Source organism: Bos taurus, chromosome 20 (genome assembly GCF_002263795.3).
Source record: "Bos taurus isolate L1 Dominette 01449 registration number 42190680 breed Hereford chromosome 20, ARS-UCD2.0, whole genome shotgun sequence".
Taxonomy (NCBI): domain Eukaryota; kingdom Metazoa; phylum Chordata; class Mammalia; order Artiodactyla; family Bovidae; genus Bos; species Bos taurus.
In genome coordinates, this window is record NC_037347.1 from 27,773,575 (window position 1) to 27,789,684 (window position 16,110).

The 16,110-nt window shown below is 34.9% G+C and overlaps 1 long non-coding RNA gene across 3 annotated transcripts in view; it reads left to right on the forward strand.

The window, feature by feature from the left end:
* LOC132343225 (uncharacterized) overlaps positions 1-16,110 on the forward strand; it is a 268,200-nt gene that overhangs the window by 30,823 nt on the left and 221,267 nt on the right. For all 3 annotated transcript variants that reach the window (XR_009491952.1, XR_009491950.1, XR_009491951.1), the window contains exon 2: positions 3,437-3,488. This is a non-coding gene — a long non-coding RNA (uncharacterized lncRNA). The remainder of the gene's footprint in view (positions 1-3,436; positions 3,489-16,110) is intronic.

Consider the following 16,110-nt stretch of genomic DNA (forward strand, 5'->3'; position numbering starts at 1 on the left):
AAGTTATTTGAGTGATAATTAAATCAGTCATAAAAATCAAGGAAGATTTAGGGTCATCCCTTCCCCACTTTCCATGTGAAAGTAAAATGGTATTTTCTCAAACTTTTGACATAATTCATTATATAATCTCTCTTGTGTTTACTTTTATGACAGAACACTCATTTAGTCTTATTTTTCAGATCAATCTTTCTTTTTCCCTGTGGTCTCATATTTTTAGATGTACATAGTATTTTCTTTCTGGGTTTGAAAGCATTGTTCTACCTACACCCTCAAGAAATTCAAATTCTCTTGACAGCCATATCCCACTCATATTTCCTTTTAGGTCCAAATAAAAACATGTTCTCTTCTCATGTGGATGAGTCATCAGTGAGTCACCTAATACTGCAAATAGTGTGTATCTCTAGTTATCTGAACTCTTAACCACATATTGAATATAAATACTTACAAACATTTCCTCACACTCATCATTGAAAACATAGACTGGTATCCTAGTCAGAACATCTAAATTGCTTTAAGAATTTGAATGAGAGGATTGTGTTTCAGTTTTAGCTCTTTTCCTAATATGATCTTTGTCTAAAAGTATTGTGTGTTATCTATTGTCTTCTTTACATTAAGTAAAAATGTCTTTAAGAAGTTAGATGAGCCTCAAGTCCAGAAAAACCCAGTCTTGGGAAGAAAAATTGTAAGCATTAAATTGAATTGAGAGAGGAGAGCTTATAAAAGATGTAAACTGGTAATGCACTTGTCTTCATTTACCAGGCATGCAATGATTTTCTACATGTGAGAAAGTAAAACAAACAAAAAAAAATGTGAAAAGTGGGGTTGGTACTAAAAAACTGGAGAAATAACTACATCGGCCAAGGAGACTGGGGAATAGCCAGAGAAAATCACTGGTATGTAGCACCATCAGAGCCAATGAAATAAAACCTTTTTAAGAAGGAACGTCCTCTTGGTAGAAGGGACCTACTACCCAAAGATTCATAGAAAAGTGGCTCTGTGCATTGAATGGAGTAGATGGTGGAGAGAAGCTTCAGTGTGGAGCACCGCTAAGTGACAAACTCCAGTTACCGTACCATTGAATCTGCTATGGTGTTCATGCCATGGCCATCTTCTCCCAGGGCACCGCCTAGCCAGTGACTGAGCATGGCAAAAGCATTACAATATTTTTGCCTAATATTGGACTCCTTTATGGGCAACATTTTCCTAGGAAGTCCCCATCAGCCTAGTCAAGATTTTTTAGAAATTCAGTGTAGTCTGAAATTCTTTTTAACCAACTCTCCTTTCTTCCCTCTTATCAAAAGTGTTACACTTACATCATAATCTGAAGACTTTTCGCCTTCCGCTCCCCCTGCCCCACCCAGCTTTGTCCTTCACAAGCATTTTTCAGAACAAATTTCTTGAACATCTGATCTCTGCTTGGTACTTACTTCTCAGAACTCCAAAGTAACATAGGTCTGCAATTTAATGGGGATGACTCATCTCGTTCCATTTGGCCTCAGCTGGAGCTACTTAGAAACTGGAATTATCTGAAAACTGACTATATTTTTTGACCTTTTAAGATGGCAGTTAGCTAAGACTTGGGCTGGGTCTGTTCACTAGATTGTCTATATGTGACCTCTCCCTTTGACTTGGGTTTCCTCCTCCATGTGTTTCCTGGGCACGGATCCTAAGAGAGAAGGAATCAGGCTGAAGCCATATTGCTTTTCATGACCTAGCCACAGAAGTCACATGGCCTCTTATCTACTTCATCCTATTGGTCACACACACAGCCAGCGCTGATTCGCAGTGGGAGGTGATCAAACATGAACATTCTCATCAAGAAGTGTGAATCATTGGGGGCCATCCTGGGAGCTGGCTACCTCAGTTGAAATGTAACAGGAAATTTATAGACCCTGAAAATATGTTATATTAAAACAAAGTAAGAAGCAGAAGGAATTATGGAGAAAATACGTTTATAAATTTAAAATATGTGAGTGCAAACCCACAATATACATCTTCTAAGAATGCATTTAAATAAAGGGTTATGTCTCAAGCATTTTAAAATGACTGGTTATAGGAAAAGAAGCAGAATGAACATGAGGAATGGTAATACAGTTTAAAAACAAACTATTTTGTTATTCTTAAATGTTTAATTTGAATATAGTTTTACACTTACATGTAAAATTCATATTTTGAAACTGTACACACATAGCAATATGCAAATACCATTGGAAGATGGAGGGAGATTACAACTTTGTTACTTTTTTAAGAGTGAAAATTTCAGGTAGCATGAAATTCTCCCAATGGAAGTTTACTTCGGTTCCTATTCAAACAGTTAATGGTGTTTGGTCAGGAGCTTTGATTAAAGTTTCTCATTTGTTGAAGACTGGCCAATGTCTGGCTCATAATCCACATCAAACTCTTAGGCATGCTGATTTCCTGTGTTCAGTTACTTGTATTGTGTACATGTACAATTTGAAGATAATAAATATTAATGACATATTTTGCATATAAGAAATTCCTATAAATTCATTTAGGTACCATTATTCACCATTTGGATATTTAATTTACAGATTCATCATTTATTTGAAAGAATAAACATTCATAAATAAATGATAAAAGATTTGTGGATTGTAAGGACATATATCTCAACTTGAATTTTTAAATTAAAGTTATTTTTCTTAAAAAAGTGACAATTTATGTAAGATGATAATATATTTTCTTATCTTTAAAAGATTTAAATGAAAACTTTCCCATTTGCACTATGCTTCTCTCATTTTAAATGTATAGTTTCACAGAGAATTATAACAAGAGCTTACCAATTATTTATACATGTATATATTATCTTAATTCCTCTACCTTTTTAAACCTCTGCATTCAATTCTCTTTAGAAATTCCTTAGTTTGACAGTTGGCAACTAGTCAATGCTGAACCAACTTCCTGCAAAAGGACATTATTTTGCATGTCCTTGGAGACTGGATAATTAATGTGTAATGTTCTACTTAAAACTCTAATTAAGTTTAAATTAAATTTCTTTGGGGTTTTAGTAGAGAAGGAAACATTTTGGTGCCTTTTTCACTTAAATGTTATATTTACCAGCCTGTCTGAGCCAAACTACCTTCATTTATATGTACTTAATGTTGTTTTAATGTTGGCATTTGGTCTGGAAATGAAGAAAACTTTGTTGTTGTTTTTTTTTCCTACCCTCCATTACAGTTGTTTCACTTTAGTTTGTGCTACAGATATTATAAAATAAATAAGACATTTGTCATTTACTATTTATCCTTTTCTAGAAACTAGAAAAGTACTGTTTACTCTTTCCTCATAACTTTAAACACTATATATTAAGCCTTATTTTCAAGAGCTTTTCTTTCTGTTCATCAAGCAGTCTAGTTCCTACAAATGTAAATATTTTTGTTTTCTTTATCACCCTTACTTTTTCCTTTCTGTTCCCTAGACACCGCTTCTGTTCTGAGGACCCATCCTGTGGATATGCAAGTCCATCAACGGTAGGACTGAAGTTCCCCACCTGTCTGTCTCACACTTAAATATATACTCCATGCCTATTTTGTGAGGTACTACAGTATTCTGAACTTGAAGTGTTTTCAAATTAATCTCTACAAATTGTTGTCTATTCTCTAAGTCATGTCTGACTCTTATGCGACCCCATGGATTATAACCCTCCAGACTGCTGTCCAATATTCCCAGGCAAGAATACTAGAGTGGGTTTCTATTTCTTTCTCCAGGGGATCTTTCTGACCCAGGGATCAAACCCAAGTCTCCTGTGTCTCCTGCATTGGCAGACGGATTTTTTGCCACTGAACTACCAGGGAGATCCCTACATTCAAATAAGCTATATTAATTTTAGCCGCTCTATACTTTGCCTCCTTTTCTGCCCACAATTTTCAGAATTGGGAAAGAATTTTAATTTACAATTTGTCAATTTACATTTATTCCATAGGGTTTCTCAGGTGGTGCAATGGTAAACCCAAGAAAAAATTTTACTTAAAAAATATCTGTAGTTGGTAATTTGTAGTATTCAAAGAGTCTACATAAAGCAAACATTTACTGATCATAAACTGGTGCATTCAATAAATCTTCAAGGTGTTGATCTGTCATGGCTAGTGCGACTGAATGGTGACTATTTCTGGAATAAACAGGTCAGCTAGTTTATAGTCATTTTCAGTTTTGGCTTCAGCATCTATACTTTGATCAAGAGTTTGAAAAAAAATTGGATTTTGCTATTTTTTATTGTATTGTAGCCAAATCTTTGATAGGAAATAAATGAGAAGTTCTGAATTAATTGTGGTCTCTGCCAGGACTGAAAGATTTAAGAAAGTGATATAAATGATGTTGTATTTCATGTGTATCACTATTGTTCTTTATAACCTATGTTTAAAAAAAGTGTTCAGTTTTTAAAGCATATAGGGCTCAGAACACTGATCTAATATACATGCTTATTACTGCTATAAAATAAATAATTAAAACAGAAATTTAAAAAACCACTCTTTTTTTTTTCATGAATCTGCACCATTATTGGGAGATAAATTATGCCATCCATAATAGTTATTTTGTAGCAAAGTAAATATAGGGGCAAATCAATTTAAAATAATACCTATTAATATATAATACTTTTAAAAACAATTGCAGTATTACAATTTTTGGAAGTAAAAATAATGTTGTAATTTTTAGTTTCATAAGAATTTATCTTGACTTTTTTGGTCAATAATTTACCTAATAAATATTTGTCAACTAGAAAGCTAAAATAAGGATGTTTTTGTTTAGCATTATGTGTTGATCTTAAATAGTTTTAGCATTAGTCTTTAAGCCATTTATGAAGTGAAAGTGAAATTTTTAGCTGCTCAGTCACGTCAGACTCTTTGCAATACCATGGACTATAGCTCTCCAGGCTCTTCTGTCCATGGGATTCTCCAGGCAAGAATACTGGAGCAGGTTGTCATTCTGTTTTCCAGGGGATTTTACGATGCAGGGATTGATCCCTCCCCCATTGCAGGCAAATTCTTTACCATCTGAGTCATCAGGGAAGCCCTTAAGACATGCATACTATACTTTTAAAAAATAACCACGTGATTAAATTTATCTATATAGAAGAGAGAGAAAGGGAGAGACAGAGAGGGAGAGGGAGAGGAAGAAAGAATATGAATGTGTGCGTACTTGCAAAGGGTTTAAAGTAGTGAATAAATTTAAAATAAATTTAAAAATTAATTTGAATATTTAAAAGAAGGGGTTTCCTTAGTTTAAACAGTTTTGAATCTATTTGATGAAATTGTAATGGTTTACTGAAACAAATCATCCCTCAGAAGCTTCAGGAAGGCTTAGTTCTAGGAGCCCCATGATTATCAAAATTCACCAATGCGTGCTTAGTTCAGTTCAGTCATTCTGTCATGTTCAACTCTTTGCAACCCCATGGATTGCAGGATGCTAGGCTTCCCTGTCCATCGTGAACTCCCAGAGCTTACTCAAACTCATGTCCATAGAGTTGGTGATGCCACCCAACCATCTCATCCTCTGTCATCCCCTTTTCCTCCTGCCTTCAGTCTTTCCAAGCATCAGTGTCTTTTTGAATGAGTCAGTTCTTTGTATCAAGTGGCCAAAGTATTGGAGTTTCAGCTTCAGCATCAGTCCTTCCAATGAGTATTCAGGACTGATTTCCTTTAGGATTGACTGGTTGGATCTCCTTGCAGTCCAAGACTCTCAAGAGTCTTCTCCAACACCACAGTTCAAAAGCATCAATTTTGATATTTGGCAAAACTAATACAATTATGTAAAGTTTAAAAATAAAATAAAATTAGAAAAAAAAATAAAATTAAAAAAAAATTCTACAGGAAAAAAAAATAAAATAAAATAAAAAATATTCAGCTCAGAAATGTTTTAAGAGTTCACTTTCAAATAATTTAGTTAATGAGACAAGTTTAATATTACTGGTTTTATTTTTTGAAAGTTACGTCATCTATGATTTGTCATTATTAAGTAAAATACACAAGTATAAATGTTTACTTTACTTGAATATGTACTACCTAATCTTAAATAGATTCACTAATTAAATAAACTTATATTACTTCTACATAATGTTTAAGATTATGAAAAACATAAATTTGTGTTTACCCAGATTAAATTATTATTCCAATAAATTTATGTCAATAATAAAAAAAAAAAAACAAAAGCATCAATTTTTCAGCTGACATCCTTTATATAAAATGCTCATGTCCTTTATATAAAATGGCATAGTGTTTTCATCTAACTAATACCCCTTCTCCTGGATACTCATCTCTAGTTTACTTATAATACCTAATACAGTATAAATGCAAATAGTTGTAAAGACAGTGTAATTGCTATGTTAACAGTTTTCAAAGATGTGACAAATTCAAGCTTTTCTTTGGGAATTCTCTGCAATTTTCCCCCAAATCTTCTTGATGCACTGTTGATTGATTCTCAGGATACAAAAACCTTTCGACATGGTATGGAGAGGCATCTGTACTCATATTGCATCTTTGATTTTGTGTTGTTTTTTTTTTGCTCACACTTTATCATTTACTGTGTGTTTTCCTTTATATTCTTTAATTTCTAAAAAAAAAAGTTTTGCACTCTTGTCTTTTCAATTTAATATAAATCTCTATTGCATGTGTCCTCCACAGAGTATACTCAGCACACAATGGCTTAATATTAATATATGTGGATTGACTAATTGAAGACTAGTCATATTTAATGATCATTTCTTTCTTTCATATAAAAGTATAATGTGTATAGTGTTGAATGATTTAAAATTTAATTATAATTTTTAAAAATAATATTTTCTGTATCATATACTTAAATTCTCAATTTTAAAATTGCTTTAGGACTGAATAACAAAATGAATACACAAGTGCATAGCATTTATATTGATACACAGATTTTGAATATGAAATTGATTGAATTTAATCATTACTACTCTGCTTTCATTCAAACAGATTTCAAAATATCTGGGAATTTTAAAAAATTAATTTGGTCTCAAAGTTCCTTATAAATATAATGTATGATATAAGATATATTAAAATTTTAAAAATGTACCATTTCTATTAATTTACATGAAATTAATTTTACAAAAAGTTGACTTTATATAAAAGGAATTTTTTTTGGTTGTGAGATTTCTGTTTTGTAGTTGTCTGTTTACTCTGGATTCATTGTGTTTCTTAGGTCCATGGTTTAATATTATTTATAAAAGATGAATTTTCTGTAACCATTATTTTATTCAAAATAGCAATCACTTTTAACAATCAAAAACAATATTTTCATGTTAATGATAACTAGTTCTGTGAACTGACTTTAATCTTTTTTAAAGTTGTAAGTTAGCAGATTATCAAAGGATTTTAAATTTTAGATCACCTTGTATTTGCAGGATGGCTACATTAAATAAATATATTTTTTTGCTTATCTGTGCTATTTTTGGGGTTACTTTTTAATGTTTCTTCTACTTCACTAATTGTTGTCAACTATGTGTAATCTGCTGACTAACCTATCTCTTATATATATTCTCAATTTAAATTACTGTATTCTTTCATTCTAGTAGTCCTATTTATGTTTGTTTTTCTTTGATCCTTTTCTAATCTACCCTGATATTTTTTGTTACAATCTCTTGTTCTTTAATCAGACTTTTGATTCTCTCACTTTTAATTTCTTTAAAGATATCAAGTATTTCTTTCACATTCTGTTTCTGATCATTGTATTCACAGTTTTTGTGGGAATGTTTTTGCAGTTGCTATATCTGTTGATGTTTTCTCATTTGTTCTGCAACTTTCATTTCTAAATTGGTGTTCTTTGTAATTTTATCTGAGAATTCCTCACGACCAGGACTGATATCATTTCTTCCCAGAAAGTAGTTGTGTGTGTTTCCTCCATGCACTTAATGACTGTCGACCCAGGACTACTATCATCCTAATTCAGAGTTTTCAGATTCTGAGGATGAAAGAATTCTGGAGGCAGGCCTAAATAAGGGCTCTGTTAGTGGGCATTTTTTGGGAAGAATTTCATTATTTTTCTTCCACTTGGAGCCAAGATCAGCCAAACAAAACTTCCCTCCATATCCCTCTGTGAGGAAGGTTTTTTCCTAGTTTTCCCAGAGAAAGTATTACCTTTGGGGATCCTAACTTTATGCAGAAGTCTCTGTTTTAATCTCTCCATTCATGAGTCCTGGGTTTGTCTTCTGACCACTATGGTGCCTATTAAAAATAGAGTTCAGAGACACTAGGGCTTATCACATGCCCCCAGAAGATGTTCCAAAATGACTTGTCCCTTTGAATTTGAGCTTTTTCATTGCTTCTGGTCTTGGAGGACATTCCTGATTTTCCTACCATCTCTAGCAATGTTGTTCAGTCACTAAGTTGTGTCCAACTCTTTGTTACCCCATGGACTGCAGCACACCAGACTTTCCTGTCCTTCACTATCTCCTGGAGTTTATTCAAACTCATGTCCACTGAGTAGGTGATGCCATCCAACCATCTCATCTTCTGTCACCCCCTTCTGCTCCTGCCCTCAATCTTTCCCAGCATCAGGGTCTTCTCCAATGAGTTGGTTCTTCGCATCAAGTGGTCAAAGTCATGGAGCTTCAGCTTCAACATCAGTTCTTCCAATGAATAGTAATTTTTTCCAGCAAACTTTTGAAAAATAGTTCAGCTTCATTCAAAATTTTAGGCAATCTGTATTGACCCACATTTTGCTGAAAATGGAGACCTGAGACAAATATTTTGCAATAATTCATTGAGTGTTTTTACTAATTGAAATGCAAATCTTTTTTAGCATTAATAATAATTGTCTCAAAGTTACTAATAGCACAGACTTCCTTATTATAACAGAATTAATTTTTCTAGGTTAGAATTATTATTTTTTATTATTTCTTTCCTATACATTTAACTAAGCCAATTAAATGCATTAAAACTAAACTGTGGTCCTAAATGAAAAAAGTTTGTTTTTTTTTTTTTGACTATCAATCTAAATATTTTATTTTCTAATCTTTTTAAAAAATATTGCGTGAGCATAATTTGACCTTGTTTTGTAAGATAAAGGAAGAAAATTATGCATTTAAGAAGATTATTGTTAAGAGTCCTACAACTTCAAATTAACTGCTTCACATTCTCTTTTAATCAATATTCTTTAATACTTTCCTGTCATACTGCAAATTTCCAGATTCTATAGGGTAAAACAAATCCACGTCGATTCACTATGCAGTGAAAAGAAGCAAAAGTGAACTTTATTTTAACCGTGAAACTGTAGCATTCCATAACTTGCAGATTATAATGTGTATTACAATGCTAAATATCTAATAATCTCTTGTCAGCTTTTTGAACAGAAAATATCTTTGCTAATTTATATTAGATTGAGGTCTTTGTTTTAGGGAGGGGATAAGAAGAGTTTTGAAGACATTTTTCAGGACTCTAGATTTATGAATTCTTCTGTTTACCAGATTTACCATGCAATCTCTAATCTCTAGAAAACTTCAATTTAACATGTCATCTAAAAGATATTAGACACTGACATTTTCTGATTTCAGTGCTGCAGCCAGAATGCCATGCATCTTGTGGTGTCTAGAAAACTACAATGTTCGTGTATTTTGATGAGAGGTTCCTTTCATATCCGTTTGTCTCTCTTTTTTTTAAACTCTATGTGTTGTGCTGTGTTTAGTCACTCAGTCGTGTCTGACTCTTTGCAACCCCATGGACTGTAGCCTGCCAGGCTCTTCTGTCCATAGGGATTCTCCGGGAAAGAATACTGGTGTGGGTTGCCATGCCCTTCTCCAGGGGATCTTTCCAACCCAAGGACTGAACCCAGGTCTCCTGCATTGCAGGCAGATTCTTTAACATCTGAGCCATCAGGGAAGCCCTTTAAACTCTGTGCATAAAAACAATAGAAAATGTGATAAGATATTTTTAGCAGTTTGAAATTGTATTGATTTATATGAATACTAAACATAGAATGTCTGTTTTTCTTTTTATAATTATGTATATATCCTTTGCAGTTTATTTTTTACTATTAAATATGTCTTCTTCAAGGGTTCTGATTAAGATTCAGAGATGATTGTATTTTGGGTTTTTCCCCAGTGCCTTGAATTTAGTAGTCTTTGCTTCATATATGCTACTTCAGAGAGTTTGCATGCTATTCATGTTGGGTAATAACACTATAATCAACTTCACAATATTTGCTAATTTTCTTCTAAGAATTGGGCTTAAAATTCCATACTTTCAAGATGTGAAACTGCCCATGGTATGAAATAAAATCTCCAGGGTAAAGGCATTTTAAAGTGTTATAAGATTATATTTCATTTTACAATGTCAAAAGATCCATGGAAAAATTATTCATAACAGCTAAGAAGTATGACCTTTAAATTAGTCACATGAAATTCTAGGCATGAACATTAAAATTACCTCATGACCAACCTTTCCCTGCAATAAATAAATGCCATAGTCAAATTTCAAAAGCTGCTAAATTGCGAAGATCTTTAAAGAACTGTTCTGATTTTACGTGGAAAGTGATTCTAGAAAAGAAATGAATTGTAAAGTTTTGAATTAAGTGTTGAGAATGGAATAGTCTGGCTCTTAATTCTTGAATGTGGACACTCTTATGATGTTCTTTAAGATGTTTTTCTAGTAGTGGTCATGGCTGTGAACCACAGTCATCTATGGTCTCTTGCTTGGTTTTCCTTGTTATCAAAATGAACTTTAAGGTTGGTAGGCAAAGATTCAAAGTACATTATTTGGCTAAAGCAAAATTAATAGATATGTGAATGATTAACCTTGGCAGAAATCATGGATCTCACCATTTTACTCACTTGCCTAAAAACCCTTCTGAATTTCCCCATTTCCTCCTGCCTACAGTTTGCCAGGTTGTGAGCCCAAAAGGATCTCCATGAACTTGTTTCCACCCACCCACTGATCTGGCCTCCATGCTTCTATCTCTTTCTGTTCTTCACCTCACTTTTAATACTTTATTAAAGCCAAATGTTATGCAACTCTGCATATAAATCATACTGTTTCATGCCACTCCACCTTGCTCACCCTCTTCTATTTGCTTGCAGTGTCCTTTCCAAAGAGTGGTATTGTAACGTAGTAGTCGAGAATGTAAATTGTGGAATCAGGCACACAGGTTGATTTTTAAGTCTTAACTCTGGATCTTATGAAAAGTCACTGACTCTCTCTAAACTTCAGTTACCTTATGTGTAAAAGGAATTCAAAAGTAACTCCTGTGTTTATATGATTTTATGGATGTGAAGGGATTAGTAAGGGTTGATCATATAGTAAGGACTCAATAATTAATAGCTTTATATCCAGTTTATTAAGAAGTCATTGAATGAGCTTATGTTTCAATAACTGATGCAAACTGTGTTCTAATAGAGCCTCCTTTTTCTGGGAATGTAATGGGTTCCCTTAATGGGCCATCTTAGTCCAGTTCTGCAGTTTTTCATTGATCTCTGTTTATTCAAACAGTTTCACTTAAATTCTTAAGACTCAGCACTGTTTGCTTTAAGACTTTAACTTCATAATTGATTCAACCCCCTCACCCCTCACCCTGTGCAAGTTTACTTCAAGTGAAGAGGTGAGACTGCTAGTTTGCTTGTGTGCATTCTCTTAGGCACACATGCATGCACTCACTCAGCCCTTTTCCTTGAATTACCTCCTTAACTGTTAGAGGCAAAGGAAGGCAAGATTGTAGTCTTGTAGTCTCCTATTTGGTTGGCTATACTGCTGTTTTAGCCTGTTTAATGAGCTTGCTGTGGACAGATGTTGTTTCCAAGAGGACCCAATGAAGAGGTTCTTCCTAAAAACTCCCCAACATTTTGTGATTGCACCCACCCTCCACCCCACCCAACCAGCCAGTTGTCTCAGATTCCTTTGGTTCTCATGAATGTGTCTCTTTGCACCATGCTCTGGTTGTCCCATCTAGTATAACACACAATCTCATCTAACTTCCAGGACCTTTCACTATTCCTTCCCCTCTCCTCAGTTTTGGGTTTACTTTTCCCTTTAGGATCCACTCTCCTATGTTCTGCGTGACTTAGAACTCAAGAGTGAAGGAAGTGGTATTGGATTCACTTCTAGAAGTGCCCCAGTGTGATGTCTCTTTCTGTCCTCTTCAGATCCTGGGCCTAAATACATATACTGATACCACCAGGTGATAAGTGATTCCTTTGGGCCCTTTTCCTCTTTGCTTGGAAGGGGAAGGCACTGCTCTTCTACAGGGACTTTAGAGGAGAGAACTACTTCCTTCATGGGAGAAGGCTTTTACCTTATTTACAAGGGTTGGAGTGAAGCTGGTGTGAAATGGCTCTCATCCAGTGCGTCCCGTGGAGAGGTGGCTGATCTGAACAGGTCGTGATTCTTCTGAATCTGTAGCTTAGGGTACTTAAAGCCTGGTATTCTTAATCATGATCCTTAGGATCTGATTCCATTGGGAGTATCAGCATCATCTTCTTACATTTTTATTTTGCTCTATCCGACCATAATATTATCTCAGAAGTCTTCCCTAAAGCCCAAGTACGGTTCCTTTTCTTTGCTTCTACATCATTCTTGATCTTAGCATTTACCATGTTAATCGAGCATTTCAGTATTCTCTAAGCTCTATGTTGTATTTCAGCCTGTGTTCCCAGGCAGGAATGATGTAACCCAAGTAATCCTTGGCTGTGTCAGTACAGGTACAACTGGGCAGGACATTTACTGCCCAGGCTTCTCTTTGTCTTAGCATGGGATGACTGTGGGAATGTGCCAACTCTTATGCACAGGAAACCTGAATATTCCTAAAATTAATGTAGTGGAAGCACCCTTGATGTGTGACTGGAGCTGATAGATAAATGTTTCACCTTTTCAACCCTTGGGGCTGACAGTTCTGAAATATATTTCATAAGGCTCCTTAGATGATCCCAGAATCATCACGGTATCCATCCTGTACCTTTCCTACCTTGGATCATGAGTGGGTGGTAGTCACTCAGTCATGTCTGACTCTTTATGACCCCATGGACTGTAGACCGCCAGGCTTCTCTGTCCTTGGGATTCTCCAGGCAAGAATACTGGAGTGGGTTGCCATTTCCTTCTCCAACCTGGGATCATGTGTCCATAGAAATTGCTAATACTCAAGCCTTCATCCAAAGCTATGACTTGGAGAGAACTCAGCTGAGTCACCATATTATATTGAAATAATTTGATTTTGGTAGGATGTGCTCACCATTACACTGTAAACTACTTTCATATCTCAGCACTGTCCCTGACACATAGCCTGCTGCTGCTGCTAAGTCGCTTCAGTCGTGTCCGACTCTGTGCGACCCCATAGATGGCATCCCACCAGGCTCCCCTGTCACTGGGATTCTCAAGGCAGGAACACTGGAGTGGGTTGCCATTTCCTTCTCCAAAGCATGAAAGTGAAAAGTGAAAGTGAAGTCGCTTAGTCATGTCCGACTCTTAGCAACTCCATGGACTGTAGCCTACGAGGTTCCTCCATCCATGGGACTTTCCAGGCAAGAGTACTGGAGTGGGTTGCCATTGCCTTCTCTGACACATAGCCTACACTTCATCAATTTTTGTTGAATTCGCATCGTTTACAACTTACTCTTTCAAACAAGTTAAGTGACTATTGTCATTCTTCTAACCTATGTAAGGACCAAGTTCAGATGATCATATCCATCCACAGTCTTGAAAGCCTAATTCTCAGCTTTCCACAAATATATTGAGTGAATAAGTTTTCTTGAAAATCCTTGAATTCTGCCTAGATTCATAATATCTTAGCAATGTCAGTTCAGTTCAGTTCATTTCAGTCGCTCAGCCATGTCTGACTCTTTGCGACCCCATGAATTGCAGCATGCCAGGCCTCCCTGTCCATCACCAACTCCCGGAGTTCACCCAAACTCATGTCCATCAAGTCAGTGATGCCATCCAGCCATCTCATCCTCTGTCGTCCCCTTCTCCTCCTGCCTCCAATCCCTCCCAGCATCAGAGTCTTTTTCAATGAGTCAACTCTTCACATGAGGTGGCCAAAATATTGGAGTTTCAGTTTCAGCATCAGTCCTTCCAAAGAATACCCAGGACTGATCTCCTTTAGAATGGACTGGTTGGATCTCCTTGCAGTCCAAGGGAATCTCAAGAGTCTTCTCCAACACAATGTCTATAATATAAATTTACCTTACTTAGCTAGAATTTATTCTCTACTGTGGTTAGAGCATGAAATTAGATACTTAGAGGTGAAAAAAAAATGGATTCCTTGGTTTGGAGGGCTTTGGGTCCAGGAGAGATGCAAGACCTGCTCATTCTGGAGAGCAATGTGAGTATATACAATATTATGAGCAATCAGAAAGTGTAAAATAATGTGGTATTTATTGAAAGTTGTGCACACATTGTTCTAAGAGGATCTCAAATCCTTTTAGTCTGGGGTCATCCACTTTATATTCTACATAGTAGTTTGATCAGTTGATCTAAGTGTTTATCTATATCAATGCTGCTGTTAATATCACTTTGTAAACTGGGCAAAGCCTCCTCTGATAATTTCAAAGCTAAAAATTATGTTTTCCTAAAATAAAAGTCTCTTCTCTTTAGCACCAAATGATATAATTTTCTGGATGGAAAATCAATACATTAAAAGTGTGTCTCTGAAATGAGGTCATCCTGCATTCTTAGAGAAGTTGAATACTGGACAAATTGATGAAATTTAATAATTCATCAGATCCAAATGAATGTCATATTTACCATGTTGCTTTCTTAGCTCAATAATTCTATTGTGATGTGCAAATAAAATGATCTACTCCTAAGATATACATATTAAACACATGCTGAGCATTTAGGAACATACACTATAAAGCTATTCTAAAAGAATCTGCTCTTAAAGTATGGCTTTTAATAGCATACTTCATTCCCCTGGGGCTTCCCTTGTGGCTCTGTGGTAAAGAATCCTCCTGCCAGTGCAGGAGATGCAGGAGATACGGGTTCAATCCCTGGGTTGGAAGGATCCCCTGGAGAAGGAAATGGCAACCCACCCCAGTATTCTTGCCTGGAGAATCCCATGGACAGAAGAGCCTGGTGGGCTACAAAGAGTTGGACACAACTGAGTACGCACACATTCCCTTTATTTGTAAACTGGAAGATGTAGATTTAGGTGAGCAATAGGGCACATGCAAGTCTGGAGCTTGTGTTAACTCTCAAATAAGAATTCTGAAAACGGGAAAACTGTTCTGCATTACTGCAGAGAGGGAGTACCATTTTCTTGTACATAAAGGGAAACTTGATAATAATTTAAAATGAGTTATGTACTTGACAGTTTATGCCTTTAGCAGATTTTAGTATTCTTTCAATATTAAAATAAATAATGGATTTTGCTTAATTTGCTTTTCCAAGTAAGATCTCTATTTAACATGATCTCATGATTACAAATGCATATATTTTTCTACACACAAAAATTTTAAATGTGATATTTTGTAGCTAATTTAAAAGAGTTGAGTTCTATAATAAAGCAATTAGATTATGATAATATGGTTTAGGTTATATTTTGGTTAGTGTGCAAATATGTTACCCAGCCTATATTTACAGGTTTTGTTATTAAAATGAACAATCTGTATATAAGTAACATGTTTTTTGTGCCAGTAGAATCCATTTCACTCTTTTAAATCAAGTCTTACATATTTTCCTAATACATTCAATGTTTTTTAGAAAAACTATAATGAGATCTTTTAATAATCACTTCTGAAATTGACAAAATTCTTTTACTAGAGAGCAAGAAGAAATTAAACTGCAAATGTCAATAATGAATAATGAAGTATGAATAAGGAAGAAGCTATGTGTTAAAAAGGTGGTGTTTGGTGAAAGTATCTTTATCAAACTAGATAATTCAAAGACTTCGTTTCCTCTTGCTTATTTCCTCTGGCTATCTAAAGCTTTATTTTAGGAAAGGTAAGGAAATTTCTCTTGGATAAGAATCCTAATCTAAAAAAAAAAAAAAAAAGAATCCTAGTCTAGTAGAAATGCTTAATAATATCTAATTTATGACTACTTCATAGAGATAAGGTATGTTTTTTTAAAAAGTATGTTTTTAATCATTTATACACATCTTATATCTGTTATAATGTAAATAGAATGTGTCATGGCTCTATAAGGACACTAGAATCAC